Source organism: Mizuhopecten yessoensis, unplaced genomic scaffold, assembly GCF_002113885.1.
Source record: "Mizuhopecten yessoensis strain PY_sf001 unplaced genomic scaffold, ASM211388v2 scaffold2977, whole genome shotgun sequence".
Classification (NCBI taxonomy): Eukaryota; Metazoa; Mollusca; class Bivalvia; order Pectinida; family Pectinidae; genus Mizuhopecten; species Mizuhopecten yessoensis.
This window is the reverse complement of record NW_018404814.1, coordinates 518642-533367: the sequence shown is the minus strand read 5'-3', so window position 1 is coordinate 533367 and position 14726 is coordinate 518642. Positions and strand designations below refer to the sequence as shown.

The following is a 14726-nucleotide window of genomic DNA, read 5'->3' as shown; positions in this document are numbered from 1 at the left end:
AAGTTCTAATGGTGTTTTTATCTATAGCGCGTAAAGGTACGTTTATCTAAAATTCTTTTTAAGAAATAACTTCATGTAACTATAGCAATTTCAAAAACGTTTATATGTATACGACACAAGCTCACCAAGAGCCGTCGGTAGGTGGCACTATAGTCGAGACCAGTAGCGCCACCACATTTAGTATACAAAGCGTAGATGTGTATATAATTATGTTGGACTCTTACATTTGTAAATTAACTCTTTTTAATTAAAATACATATATATATATATATATGCCTCCTTGTGATAGAGCGGATTTGATGCCGACGTAAGAGTACTTCCTCGCTGAGTTTACAGTACTCTATCCGGTCACATTACATTATATGTATACTGACAACTGGTAAGCCAGTCCTTACTGCTATCAGTTTTAAGCTAAAAACGTAAGGTACATTTAAGCATTGAACTGTTTTTGTATGGTATTTATGATCTATTTGAATGACACAGCTTTGCAAGCAAACAACATAATGCGCGCTAGATCATTAATACATGTACCATACAAAAACAGTTTAATACTTATATTTACGTTTTCTCTGCCTCTTACGTTCTTTTTTAACTTATAATTTATATTTAAAATTAAAAATGTCCGCCTTATCAACAGTCCACACAATTTCGTTCAATAGTTTGAACAGCGTATTGTCGCGTGCTGACTGGCAAACAAAGTAGTACTTTGAAATTTTAACAAACACTTCAATTTTATTCCACAATTCAGTATCAATACAATTGCGTATGATATGTATATAGGGTGATTTAAGTTTATCAATAGAACTCTGAGCTGAAAGTTAGATTTTAAATTGTTTCGATTTTCCCCCGGAACAAATTTCGCGTATGGGCAAATACGGTGAACACCGTAAATCCGACCTTGCCCTCCACGAGGGAGTTATTTTTGGAAGTTTATTCGAACATTTCTCTTTGTGAAGAATCCAGGCGTGAATTTATTTGTTGATTGTATGGGAACCTGACAACAGTCGGTAGATTCTATAACAGCCTCGTTATTTGACCTGTCGTCAGAATTAAACTGAGGAACCGTAGATGCGAGACGCGTGAAACTGATAGCGTTTGAAGTGAGTGATCTTGCGACGGAGCACAGGTTCGTTACAAATGTCTGAAATGTTTATGTGTGCTGTGACTCATATCAGTAGGTCTGTAACATATGTGTCAGTAGGTCTATAGAATATGTGTATTTCAGACATTTGTAACGAACCCCTAGGCCTTTTGACCAGTGCAGTGTAACACACGATATTTCTGATAAATTGCATGAGCGTTAAAATTGTTTCCATTGCCGGCATTGGTGATTTCAACCGATGTGCATTTTGTACGATATTGCAGACCTTGGTCTTGTTTTCGTTGTAATAAAAGTGTTTTTTATTTTATTTTTTATTTTGCACATAAATTTGCAATGACATTGTCAAATCTTACAATGCCCGACGATATTTCAGCAGCCGTCATGTTTATTTATATTGGATATTGTAGTTCCGGTCAGTGATGTATTAATACGCTAAGAATGGTGTCTCGTGATGCATGGTAGTTAAAGTCCCATCAACGACACAGCTTTCAAAGAGGCTATACAGTGACAATGCCAAGCAAATGTAAATATAATAAACTAAGTACCAATGTTAAGGGCTTTTGTTTGTCTCGGTTAGAAGATATTCGCTTTGGCAACCGCACAACAACAACAACGCAAAAGGGAGGTATTGTCAAGCGAGGCGTAAGGGAACGAAAAATGTAGTTAAAAGGAGAATATTTACATGTCTCCCTTCTTCGGCTTAGTAAGATCTGACTGCGTATAAATTAGCGTATACGCAGTGAAAAAAGGCTCGGCGGATCGGTACTTGTTTAAAATATGGCGCCGTTCACGCTTCAGCGAAATAACAGTCCAATGACAACCAATGCTTGGATCATTCACCATCTAGATACATAGAACATATTCGGGATCCATTATGTCTTATTATACAACAAAAGAATGCTGACAAACTTCCATGGATACACATTCAAATTTCTTTGGTGGTAACGTCAACAATGGCGGCTTCGTTCTGACCGCGTCACTCCGTGAGCAGTGTATCAATGCGCGTACCTGACAACCGTTGTAGATGAATATAAAGTTCGAAGTGCTTCTCGCATTGTTTAATTTAAAATTTAAAAACTATGAAAGTAAAGAAAATAGTTTTGTTCCCTGCGTGTTTTCTAAATTTACTCATTCGTGTATATCGATGTAGATTCACTGAAACTATATTGCCCTAGCAACCACGGCTACTGTTGTTACCATCGTGGCAACCCGTTTCGACTTTTTGTCTACGTAATGTAGCATTTTAACATATTTTTAATGTAAATACATATTGTGCATAAGGATTGACCTTCATTTTGACGGCGTATACGGTAGTATGAACAAGAAATTTGCATGCTGTACAAAGAAGTAATTTCAAATTGAAAATATTGATTAAAAGATGCTTATATACCAATAAAATATTAGTTTTAGTTTGTAAATAATGACGAAAATGTAACGTTCTAAATTGATGCGCCATGCGACGTTATTGATTTTCAATTTTTGTATGTGATTTTTCACAATTCTACTTTTTCACAACTCATGGTAGTTTGGAAAAGAATATTCATTCAGAACGACAATTGACTCTTAAATATTCCAAAGATATGCCATGTTCTGCTAAATACTTTTTTTTCGTCTCCAAATACAATGTTTAAGCCAAAACTGGTAGGGGTGTCCCGATTTGGGTACAGCTACACCTTACATTACGTAACCATGACTATATTTCAGGTTCTATTTATAGAACCACGCGCCGGGGTCCCCACATTAGTCGCCTCTTACTACACGCAGTGGATGACAGTAGGTATGTTCTTTTCTAAACCTTAAAGGCTGTGTTTTGGAGGAAAACGATTTGTCAGTTTGACAATCACTGGAATTAAATGCATGGACAATTGTATTGCTATTGCAGATAATTTTACACATTTTCAGTCTGGCAGCAAATGTAGAGCACAGAACATAATAAACATATAAGTATCTTAACACGGTCAAGTAGATAGTAGATATTTCACGTTTGTGAGCTGAAATTCCTTTTTATTCTTTTTTGTGCCGTTTTATTACTTTAAATCGATCTAAAACGGATTATTATATTTGAAATGCCCTTTTAAATTCAGAAACTACAATTTAGTGCCATCTAAAGTAAACACACAGTAACCATAGGCACTTTCCCTGAAATGTTTATACATGTATTTGCTTAATATACAATATATAAGGTAAGGTAGATTCTGACGTAAGCGCCCTCTGTAGAGACCCTGACCTACATGTAGTTCGATTTCTAATAAACGGGTGTTTTATGTGTATTGGGATAAATAACCTGCGGCTTTGAGACTATTCCTAACGAGCTTGACGTGCCCTAAAGCGGGCAGGAAATTAATGATATCTCTGGAAATGGAAACCCGGACGTCTCCGCGGAAGACAAGAGAACTTAACACGCCGTGGCACCAGTTAATCCCTAGATGTATCAGAATGTCCAAAATTGTCAGTTTTACACAATATCCGGGTCTTGTAACACGGCATCAGTGTGAAGAAAGGACGGAGTTGGAAACTGTATTGGATCCAATATAGATTAGATGTCACCTCAACCACACATTGTAAGATAGGTAGTTAAGGATCCCTGCCCCACTGCACTCTATATTTTCCTATAAATATACAGTAACCTCCATTTAACTTCCGTAGCACAGTTGGGCCAGCATAGTTCCGTTAACCAGGTAGCTCAATCCGTTAGAGCAATAAGTGTTACTACATGTACAGTCTAAGCTTCAGGGTTCAATTCTCAGTCTAGCCGACGCTAAATTTTTGCATTCAGAACACTAACGTTTAATACTTCTCGTTCATTTTATATTTATCATTTGTTCATTTAAGTCCCGTAAGGTATGGGTTTTTTTTCGAACGTGTTTTATTAAAGCTAGAGTTATGGCGGAAAAAATAGTTTCCTATGCGTAGTTGCAGTTTTTGGCAGTGGTACAGGGATATTTAAACAATACATATTTTCAGTGGTACAGGGATCCTTAAGCGCTGAACAAGCTTAAGGACCCTCATATCACTGCCAAAATCAGTAACTAAGCATAGGAAAAAAAAATCAGCATTTCTTTCCCTCGGGCTAAGATTTCGCTGTCTACATCACACAGGTGTCGTATGTATATATTGAATTAATATCGCAAGGGTGTCCAAATTAGGATGCGGATTTCCGCACCTCAGACAGGGATATCCCACGTGATACCCAGTTCTACATTTTTCTATCTCGTCTAATCTGTCTGGCACCTTTAAGCAGCATTTCTCGCAGGACGGACTTCATTGTTTCCGCGGAAGCATTAAAACGAAACTTTAGAGGTGGAGAGGCCATATTCATTTGAGGCCCCGGACGGGATATATACTTGTAGACTTTAACGAATTTGAGTAGTTTATCGAACTAAAAGGTGTGAAAAAAAGAATTACCTTCGCTGAGCGAAATCAGTTAACTTAGTCTCGAGCTTATGTTCTGTAATATCAGGTACATTTATATCTAACTAATCTTACATGCGTAAAGTCTAAAAAAAACAACATGAAAAAATGACGTTCTTGGCCACATGACGTTATTCTACGGTAAAAGACTAGACACAGACAAGCTCGATACAAGTTAATGTTATCGCTTAGTTTTTCCTGATTTGTTTTGATCAACATCGATTGGTTTATACAATACTGAATCGCCTCCCTATAGTATGGTAATCTATAAGATTGATATGGAAGGGCGACGGTAAGATGTACAGATGAAGACCTGAATGAATTAGGGTTCTATCAATAAATGAGAAAACGTAAGTTGTACATCAAAGTTTGTGCCAATGGCTGTCTGTGCCTCAGCGGTCTATAAAACACACTCAAACAGTTTGTACTGAGAATTGTCTAGGGGATCACATCCAGAAACGGTATTTATCTTGCTTCTCTAGATCTGTTTCCGTCCGTGTATGATTGAACTGTCTACGGCAAGATATGATGAAAGGAATTTCTTTCACCCACACTTAGCTGGTGCGTTGTCGTATTTGCTAGGAAAACGATTTATAGAACCGTCACCGCCTTTAGTTCATATAGCGATGACGCCGATTGAAAGCTGTGAGCTTCTTGCAATTGTGACGCGTTTGAATATATGTTAGGTGCACTATGTGCATCACCAATATTCAAGGTTTATTATATATATCTAGTATTCTGATCTGAAATCCACCGTTGCTCCCTTCAATATCTGTCGTAGGTTAGCGCGGCTAATATGGTCTTTTTTCACACCTGAACCTAGTCTCGTTCAACCAGACTCTTGTTGCCCGCGCAAGCTACCCCGAATTACAAGTGATCAAACGTCCGGTTGAACGAGACTGAGTGATTCATCGCCTTTCTAATGCGTACTAACAGTGACAATTCTACATGTAATACAGGGGCTATACGGTTCTGGGTACTTCCATTTCAATTTTCAGCTCTTACAGGATATATTTCAGATGCTTGTAGCAGTTTCAGATACGTGCAGCAGGAAAGAGAGTCGTGTGCCTCTACCGGGGATTAATCATTAATTATATTATGCAAAAAAACTATTTTAGCTGTGTCCAATTATTTTTGAAAAATATCTCAATTTCTTTGTCCCCTGTCTTAACTACAAATCTTTCTTGTCATATGTATATTTAAGTAGCTCCAACATTGCGTGATATGTATTGTAATCCATTAATTTCTGTCAAAGAGGACTTTAATAAGTTGGTAAATCTGTTATTAGCAATACAATTATGTTTGAATAAAAACCGGGGATTAAACCCGCGATCCCAGACTTCCTAGTGTGATGTTCTACCACTGAGCTAAAGGGAAATTCCCTCTAGCGCGAAGCTAGAAGGTGACTGTAATCCTATGCATTAACAAATATTTATGTAATCCAGGCGAAGTACACCTCTATACTTGATTACCTATCTTACCTATAGCTAGTATCGTTTCTCGCCGATAGACATCACACAAGTGATATTCAGAAGCGAGGCTTAGCAGAGAGTTAGAAATTCCAGTCTAATGGAAATCACGTGCTTTCTCGCGTTGTTTCGTATAATTTCGTTAGGGGAGATGATACTGGCACAATATCTCAGGGAGTTAGAAAAGCTACGGCAGACATTCCAATCCATGGGAAATCCCGTGCTTTCTCGCGTTGTTTCGTATATACTCTCTTAAGGGGAGATGACACTGGCACATGGTATCAAATCTCAATGTGACACGAACTAATATAACAGTCGTGGAATCGACAATGTCTGACACGAAAAGATAAGCCAGGGTGTATTTATATATGCTGTGTTGTATTACTGTACGGTGTAAGGTTACCTAAGTATGACGATATTGCAGTGAGCATGAATAATCGATAATTTTAAAATATATTTGTGTACTTTGCCGTGTCATTTTACATTGAAAGGCCAAGCCATAAAATATGTGGTTCTTATTACAATAGTCGTATTCGTAAAGCTACATCTATGACAGATATGTGGACATTTACATAAAGTTGTTCTGACAATAAATAAACGAGTAAATAAAAACCAATCAACAGCATTGTCTGAACGAAAATACGAAAGATATGGTAATTGAAAACGATTTACTATTTTGTTTGGCCTAAGTTTTTAAATGATTTTTAGCAATCTGAAAGTATTTTCATCACTATAGATATCAGAACATTCAGTTGATTTGGTATTGAATATCATCAGTAGAATATATATTGTACATAAGTTGTAGAAATAGACACGGTCGTTATTTTTGTCCGTTAAATAGTTTAATAACGTAATAGGCTTCCTCCTATTTGAACTGTGAGAGTTGTTGACGTGTTTCCAGCACAGAAACTCGACTGGCGTGAAGTCCTCGCCAGAGGTTACTGGTTACGACTTATATATATTACATCATTAAAATCACTACCCGTTAGAATAAGATATAACACCTGGGATTAGTTGGTATCGTTTTCCATGCCTCCTGCCACGGAATTAGTGAGTGTGATTTCACAAGGGATGATATAATTAAATGCAAGTAGTCGTTCTAATTCAGGATCCACTCTCGCTTTAGATCGAAGCCATTTTCCCCCCGTATTTCATTTTATTTTGACGAAAAATTATAAAGATAATTCAGTGCATACAAACACTCAAAACGAGTTTGCGTTTCAGAGTCGTGGATCCAAGGTCAATGTTGATGTTACTTAAAATAGAGAAGCATTTTATCATCGCTCTGCAAGCTACATGTTCTTGGAATCAAAATATGTCCAGCGTTTCCTCGACAAAAAGGAGCGCGGTGAGTGGAGACGTTCATGCCTAATTTATATTGCCTAAGTATGATTACATGTATGGTTATTTTGCAATCTTTGATTACCTAAATATTTGGATTATGTAAAAATAATTTCTAAATAACACAAAATGCTAGATTACAATATTGATCCTGATCATAGCTTGCGTCATCAATGTCCGCCATTTTAACGGCGTCTGACCCTTGGTATAACACATTATAGTTCATCAATTGCGATAATCATCAATTCCATATCTTGTCATATGTATTGATGATGCGTAGGCGACGAACAACGCAAATAATAAGCTTTATGCAACTGTCCCCTTCGCGACCCCGGAAAGTGTGTGGGAGCTAACAAACAGAAATCTATAGAGGTTGCTATATACCGTATGATTTCCTTGTTTCGCAGTGAATGGCCACCATTGTCGTAACGCCCGCTTAACGTTTTCTAAGCGGAAATAAATAACGAAAAAATATGCCAAATACGAGATATTAGTAGCAATTTAACGATCGTACATCCGTAGTTGTTTCATTAGCTAAGGAGATAGTCAGTTGTGTCGGACGAACATAAGTGTACCACAAAACGGGACACCTTTCTGTTAAATATTGGTTTATTTCATTCCGTGGTATTAATTACAAAAAAGTTTGTTCATTTTATAAAGAGATATTATTCACTTTTTTGTTATAAGTTGATATTTCCGGTTGTGTTTCAACTCTTTATGGACGTGTGAATGTATGAATGTATGGACGTGTGAATGTGTGAATGTATGAACGTGTGAATGTGTAAATGTATGGACGAGTGAATGTGTGAATGTATGGACGTGTGAATGTATGAATGTATGGACGTGTGAATGTGTGAATGTATGAACGTGTGAATGTGTGAATGTATGGACGAGTGAATGTGTGAATGTATGGACGTGTGAATGTATGAATGTATGGACGTGTGAATGTGTGAATGTATGGACGTGTCAATGTGTGAATGTATGGACATGTGAATGTGTGAATGTATGAACGTGTGAATGTGTGAATGTGTGAATGTATGGACGTGTCAATGTCTGAATGTATGGACGTGTGAATGTGTCAATGTATGGACGTGTCAATGTATTTACGTGTCAATGTGTGAATGTATGTACGTGTCAATGTGTGAATGTATGGACGTGTCAATGTGTGAATGTATGGACACGTCAATGTGTGTATGTATGGACGTGTCAATGTGTGTACGTGTCAATGTATGGACGTGTCAATGTATGGAAGTGTCAATGTGTCAATGTATGGAAGTGTCAATGTATTTACGTGTCAATGTGTGAATGTATGGACGTGTGAATGTATGGACGTGTCAATGTATGGAAGTGTCAAGGTGTCAATGTATGGACGTGTCAATGTATTTACGTGTCAATGTGTGACTGTATGTACGTGTCAATGTGTGAATGTATGTACGTGTCAATGTGTGAATGTATGTACGTGTCAATGTGTGAATGTATGTACGTGTCAATGTGTGAATGTATGTACGTGTCAATGTGTGAATGTATGGACGTGTCAATGTATGGACGAGTGAATGTGTGAATGTATGGACGTGTGAATGTATGGACGTGTGAATATGTGAATGTATGGACGTGTGAATGTGTCAATGTATGGACGTGTCAATGTATGGACGTGTGAATGTGTCAATGTATGGACGTGTGAATGTATGGACATGTCAATGTGTGAATGTATGGACGTGTCAATGTATGGACGTGTGAATGTGTGAATGTATGGACGTGTGAATGTGTGAATATATGGACGTGTGAATGTGTGAATGTATGGACGTGTCAATGTGAGAATGTATGGACGTGTCAATTAATGTACGTGTCAATGTGTGAATGTATGTACGTGTCAATGTGTGAATGTATGGACGTGTCAATGTGAGAATGTATGGACGTGTCAATTAATGTACGTGTCAATGTGTGAATGTATGGACGTGTCAATGTATGTATGTGTTAATGTGTGAATGTATGTACGTGTCAATTTATGAATGCATGGACGTGTGAATGTGTGAATGTATGGACGTGTCAATGTGTGAATGTATGGACGTGTCAATGTGTGAATGTATGGACGTGTCAATGTGTGAATGTATGGACGTGTCAATGTGTGAATGTATGGACGTGTCAATGTGTGAATGTATGGACGTGTCAATGTGTGAATGTATGGACGTGTCAATGTGTGAATGTATGGACGTGTCAATGTGTGAATGTATGGACGTGTCAATGTGTGAATGTATGAACGTGTCAATGTGTGAATGTATGGACGTGTCAGTGTGTGAATGTATGGACGTGTCAATGTGTGAATGTATGGACGTGTCAATGTATGGACGTGTCAATGTGTGAATGTATGGACGTGTCAATGTGTGGATGTATGGACGTGTCAATGTGTGAATGTATGGCCGTGTCAATGTATGGACGTGTCAATGTGTTAATGTATGGACGTGTCAATGTGTGAATGTATGAACTTGTCAATGTGTGAATGTATGGACGTGTCAATGTATGGACGTGTCAATGTGTGAATGTATGGACGTGTGAATGTGTGAATGTATGGACGTGTCAGTGTGTGAATGTATGGACGTGTCAATGTGTGAATGTATGCACGTGTCAATGTGTGTACTTGTCAATGTGTGTACCTGTCGATGTATGGTCGTGTCAATGTGTGAATGTATGGACGTGTTTATGTGTGAATGTATGGACGTGTCAATGTGTGTACGTGTCAATGTATGGTCGTGTCAATGTGTGAATGTATGGACGTGTGAATGTGTGAATGTATGAACGTGTGAATGTGTGAATGTATGGACGAGTGAATATGTGAATGTATGGACGTGTGAATGTATGAATGTATGGACGTGTGAATGTGTGAATGTATGGACGTGTCAAAGTGTGAATGTATGGACGTGTGAATGTGTGAATGTATGGACGTGTCAATGTGTGAATGTATGGACGTGTCAATATGTGTACGTGTCAATGTGTGAGTGTATGGACGTGTCAATGTATGTACGTGTCAATGTGTGAATGTATGGACGTGTCAATGTGTTAATGTATGGACGTCTCAATGTGTGAATGTATGCATGTGAACTTGCCAATGCTCTTTTATTTAGTATGGTAATTCTTACTGGGGCTCTCTACCAGGTGTAACTGCAACCCTGTAATTCAAGAGATACTTTCATATTTTGGCTAATTGTAGGGGAAACACGATCAATATAAACAGAAAATTACACAATGTCGTATTTCAAATATTTTAGAGTCAATGATGGTTCTGATTAAATTTCATCTCCAAGTTAACATTAGTTTTGAAAAAAATAAGCTTCTGAAAAGAAAATGGCATGTAGATAACGTAAAGTTTACGGAATTATTTCTAACCTTAAAATGTCCGTACCAATGGAAAGTTAAGATCTTCTAAATTGCCGAAATAAATTTTGACAGTTTTTGGTTTTTATTTCCTAAATGAAATAATGACAAAATTCAGCGGTCGCTCCTCTTTAAAAAAGCAGTTTCGTGTCATTAAAGGTTAAATGTTCTTTATGAACAGAACGATCTCTCTTAGTAAATCAAATATTTGAATTGTCGAAGCAATGACAGATTATTTTTTCTGATATTAAAAACTTAGTCAATAAATGATGCCTCTGTTGTGACTTTGATGGAGTGATTATATCATCAATCAATACTAATATTTGTTCATTCGATCAATAACTGCAACTGTCGATCCAGTTAAAAAAATCCATTTTTTATGATCCCTGAAAAATTGTCGTTCCTTCGAATTCTTTGACCATGCCATTCCTTTTGACTCACTTAGGATAGCTCATGAAACTTAAAGGATATAAAAAGAATGACAAGGCGGTGTGAGATGTTCCAATTTAAGGTATGTACACTTAAGGTCAAGGTCCCAATGAGGTCATATCCATTGTTCGAATGCTAACGCTTGACTCCTTAAAGATATCTCAATGAACTTTAAGGACTATTGGTAGGATGGCAAACACAACAGTGGAGTCCACAGACCTACGGTCAAGGTCTAATTGAAATCAAACGTCAAATTCATTGTCCGATGGCTAAATTGAATTGTACGAGGATTAAATGTCAGATGAGGTCAGATGTCAAATTCATAGTCAAGGCAATCAATTATGACGTGGCAAGGATATCTCAATGTATTTATTTTTGGCTAAATGTAGGTTGGAAAGGGTTGCAAGATTGGGTCTGTACGCCCAATATCATGGTCACATTGAGTTCAAACGTCAAACACAGTGTCCGGGCCATACCCTCTTAATTGCTGGAGATAGCTCATGGAATTTAAGGGATATATGCAGGATGGAACTTTGATGTGTCTTGGTGACCTTTTCGGGGAGCAAAATCTAATAATTAGAGATTGTTCTAGTTGATTTTTTTTTAAATAAAAAAAGACATGCATGTCTGTTTGAGTATTTCTATTTTTATTCATTTTGGAAATTTTCGGAACAACAAGCGTTAAGTCTTGAAGGTATCGATATATGGGTCTAAATGCATTCATTGCAGTATTTCAGGGTTTTGGAAGACTGCAGGCGATTCAAGACCATGACCCAATTAAAGTTCGGATTTTCGCTCTCGTGTTTGAGTCTACACCAACGTTTAAGATTTTACTATTGTTAAAACCGTAACTTTCCCCCCCAAGAAATCTCGTATTTATTAAAATATAATCTCATTATAATTACCGATAGAATAATTTTTAAAAATTGACATAAATATCATTCACAATTCTGTGTGAACGTATTTCCCAACAACATCCGGGCCTTTCAAACCTCTGCTTGTGAATCACGTAACACGCGGACGACACAGTGAATTTTACTCCACACGTAACACATTCTTGTCACTTTGAATTTACGCAATTCATCTCAAGCAAGATTTCACACTTGATAGTTGGATTTAAATATGCACACAGGGGGGTACCAATGGGAGAATTTGGAGTAACACAATATGCAAGTTAAAACGTCAAACATATTTCTCATTCATAAAGATGATTGAGTTGTTATCAAGAAGATGCTATTGATTCAGAATAAATAGATGTACTTGTATTCCAAAGGAGGAAGGTGACTAAAGTGTGAATTTACCTTCCCGCCTCGGCTTGATAGACATTTTTGCATAATCTGGTACAGCTGGTCAGTTCTTCACGTCCGGGTAATAAGTTATTATAGCAAAAATAATAACTTTCATTTTGAACCTCGGACAATCAGAAGCTGTGAAACACCGCTTTACCTATAGCACTGCTCGGCAAATATTTGTTTACCGTTAGGTCAACATAGAATTAAGATCTGTCCGATAACCAATTGGACCCAAATCCCTCTGGGGCTGACCTCGAACACGATCTCAATACACATCGCTATGTAATGAACGTCAAGACCCGGATGTTGCGGGAAGTTTGTTATCTTGAAGATGCGGTAACTGACATTTTCAAAATGTCTGGAATAAAACAATGTTTATTTTATTTTGTTTCATTTATTAAGGTTGCACTTTTTAATCCAAACAAAAACTGTCTGTTATTTGTATATTAGTTTCAACGTGATTAAGAAATGCTACATTTATATTTGAAATACTGATTTCTGTGTCAGCAAGCTAATAAGGTTTCCAGCTAAATAGTCAGGATTTGAGCTCGTTTGTTGGTCCCGGCTGTACCAAAGATTAATCTCTTGTCTCCTGTCGAACGACAGTAAAAATCATATTAGACGGACAACAATGAAATAGCAATCGTTGACCGTAATTACCAGTTATAGTGATGAAACGATTGCTTTGCCCGTCCATCTATCTCGGCCGCAGTGCTTAATGATGCTATCATATTTGGTTGCCAAGCTCGTCAATATCTATTTCTGTGGTCACTAAAACGTTTGTAACGTTTGAGTTTATCATAACAGTGGAATAGGATGCTGAACATTCTGTTGTTCATGATTCGTGTTGTTAAAATGAGCCTTTACCCGTCGTCAGTCTCCATTATCGATCGTTACCATAGATAAAGCCCATGTAGAAGTTCGTATTTGTTAGGTTTTATAACGATGATACTGATTGAGAAAATCTGCTCGACTTTATTTGCATACAGAATAATTTGCGTTTCTGTTGATAGAGAGCGGCTCAAAGGTCGATAAATGCAAAAAAAAGGTCTTCCGGTTTACCTATTTCATGTTTAATTCAATAACCAGTAAGCTGGGACAAACGGAAATCCTGCGATTGTTCTTGGAATATACTTTCTTTAGAATCAGCGGGTTATTGTGTGGCTAGAATTATATAAACCTGAATTTACATATAATCATTAACTTATATGTCCAAGGGTTTTGTTATATATATATATATATTGATATTTTTTCTCTGCATGCTTCCATTGCAATGCATTGAGACGGTAAATGTTGTTATGAGACTATAACACCATTTGCCTTTGTAAAGTCATCAATCTCTATTGTGACGTCATCAATTTCATTGTTCTAAAGACTTAATTTGCTGTTCAAAGAACTGTTCGAAATAACTAAAAAATAAAGATGATGAATCTTTCAGCAGATATTGTTATGGTCCTATAACTCACATTTCTATTGCTGACAAATTTACATAAAACCCAGCCAGGCTTTATTAAGTTTGCCATCAATAGCAATGTGTGTTATAAGGCTATAACAACATTTGCTAACATTCATTACTTGAATAACATGCATGAGAATGTGGACCATCAGCCAATCGACTTTTTCATGAAGCTCAGATACAATAATTTTGAATATCACCAAACATTCCTTTGAATGTGTATGCATATATTATTCCTGATTTCTCGAAAGCCTAAATGAGATTGTATAGTACATGTGCCGAGAACGAAGGTGCACATGCGTAGATGAATCGTTTCAAAGTTTGAAGGTTCAGACAATTTCTTGAAGCAATAATTTTGGAAATAGTTTTAAAAAATGTACATATTTTCACTGACAGATTGAAGGGAATCGTTTCCACAATCTTGCGTCGTCGATTTTCGTGTACATTGAGTTCTTTCATTAGTAATAGAATGCTAAATAGCTAAGATTGTCCAATGTATTTACAGGAAAACCCCATTGTATGTGTTACAGGAACGGACGATAAAATGGCAGTAACAATTCATTAAAAGTCAGAAAGATCCTACAAATTAACAAACGAATTCGATATAATGTCATAAATAAACAATAAACACACACCTGATACAACGATTGAAACTTCACAATCATAGATAAAAGCCAGATACATGTACTGTTAGAAACTTCATTCTAAATGTTGTATACTAGACCTCTAACTGCGTCATAATTGCTATGGTGTGTAATTTTATCGTTGACGTCACTTCCGGAGTAAATCGATATGCTAGCTCAAGAAATTTAACACCAATTCGAATGATGGCCTCCTGTCACCGATGTTTTTCTGTA

At 37.0% G+C, this 14726-nt stretch overlaps 1 protein-coding gene across 3 annotated transcripts in view; it reads left to right on the top strand.

The window, feature by feature from the left end:
- Positions 1-14726, top strand: part of LOC110446747 — a 66834-nt gene that overhangs the window by 12496 nt on the left and 39612 nt on the right. Inside the window, exon 1 of one of the 3 annotated variants that reach the window (XM_021492045.1) lies at positions 7312-7330. The exons of the other annotated variants lie outside the window; for them this stretch is intronic. The gene's annotated coding sequence lies outside the window, so the exon portion shown is untranslated. Of the gene's footprint in view, positions 1-7311; positions 7331-14726 lie in introns of those variants that run through there. 3 annotated transcript variants of the gene reach the window in all.